At 43.7% G+C, this 1,591-nt stretch overlaps 1 non-coding gene across 1 annotated transcript; it reads right to left on the bottom strand.

Moving 5' to 3' along the window:
* Nucleotides 1–481: 481 nt before the first annotated feature.
* On the bottom strand, nucleotides 482–587 carry LOC118485312. The gene has a single exon (XR_004875616.1). It is a non-coding gene; the product is annotated as a small nucleolar RNA R71 (small nucleolar RNA).
* Nucleotides 588–1,591: the final 1,004 nt, after the last annotated feature.

The raw sequence follows: 1,591 nt of genomic DNA, 5'->3' as shown, positions 1-1,591 counted from the left end.
ATGCCGCAACAGCAATTTCAACAACCAAATGCACCACAAGGGCATGTACCAAGGCCAATGGGTCCTATTCGCCCAAGGGGTAGGTTTGGTGTACCAAGGAGACACCTTAGAGAAAATGTGAGGGGCATCGAAGCACATTTTCGGCCGGTAATCACTCAAAACCCTTCACCGGTAGTTATTCCTCACAATGATCAAGGGAGAACATTTGAAGTGAGGACCAACTCTTTGCAAAGTTTACCAAAGTACAAGGGGTTAGCAACGGAGGAGCCTTACTTTCACTTAGAGGCTTATGATTCGATTTGTAATACTCTTGGGAGTCAAGTGTTCTCGGCCGATGACATCAAATTGGTATTATTCCAATTTTCTTTGGAAGATAAGGCGAAGAAATGGTTCTACACGTTACCTTCGGCATCCATATATACATGGGGGGTGATGCAACAAACTTTCTTGGATGAGTTTTACACCGCCCAAAAGACTAACGATGCAAGAAAGGGGTTGAGAAGCTTCCAACAACAACATGGTGAGATGTTTCACGAAGCGTTTGAACGCTTCAATATGATGATAAAGAATTGCCCTCACCATGGGATTGAATTGTGGGAGTTGATGAATGCCTTCCATGAAGGGTTGAGTGCCGAAGATGCACGTGATCTAATGTCCATTACCGGTGGGACTTTTGGTACAAATTATGAGAACGATGATTGGGAGTTCTTGGAAAGCATGGCAACTACATCAAAGAGGAAAGCTCAAGCCTCAAGAAGAGCCCGACCGGCCATTGCCCGACCTCAAGTGCACGCCATAGATGATGGTAATGTTCAAACCACTAATCAAATTTATGATGTTTGTGCTTTGTGTAATGAAATAGGTCACGCGGCTGAAAATTGCCAAGGGATGTTGGAAGGGCAATACGAAGAGGTCCATGCGGTTCAAGGTCAAGGTCAAGGAGGAGGTGGTAGGAACTACAACAACATGAACTCTAATACCTACCACCCCGGTTTGAGGAACCACCCGAATTTTCGGTATGGGAACCCTTCAAATCAAGCTAACCCGAACTTTCAAGGTAGTCAAGGTAACTTTGGTTCACGCCAATCTTACAATAACCAAGGTGGATACCGAGGCGGAAACAACCAAGGCTATCAAAAACAATACCAAACGGTCAAGAACAAGGGGGTCCTCGGGTGGAAACGAGATGATGGAGATGCTAAAGAGCATGCAAATAGAGATGCAAAAACGGAACCAACTCGATGAAGTTCGAATGCAAAAGGATGAGGTTCGTGACAAAAGCATCCAATCACTAACAACCCAAATGGGTCAATTAGCAACCGATGTGGCTGAATTGAAGAAAAGTAAGGGTCAACTTCCAAGCGACACTAAGGTAAACCCTTCACATGGTTCGTCACGAGGTAATGTTAATATTAATCATGTTAGTGTTTTAAGAAGTGGAAAAGAGTTCAAAGCCAATTTGTCACCCGAATTGGTTGAGGGGGTAGTTGAGGATGTCACGGGTAATGAAATGATGATGAAGTTTCACCGGTTAAACCAAAAGAAACAATTGTTAAAAAATCGGGTTTGGGTGAAAACGAAAAGAATGAAA

This window comes from Helianthus annuus, chromosome 12 (genome assembly GCF_002127325.2).
Source record: "Helianthus annuus cultivar XRQ/B chromosome 12, HanXRQr2.0-SUNRISE, whole genome shotgun sequence".
NCBI classification, from domain to species: domain Eukaryota; kingdom Viridiplantae; phylum Streptophyta; class Magnoliopsida; order Asterales; family Asteraceae; genus Helianthus; species Helianthus annuus.
Note: the sequence above shows the minus strand (reverse complement) of the source record. Positions and strands in the feature narration are given on the sequence as shown.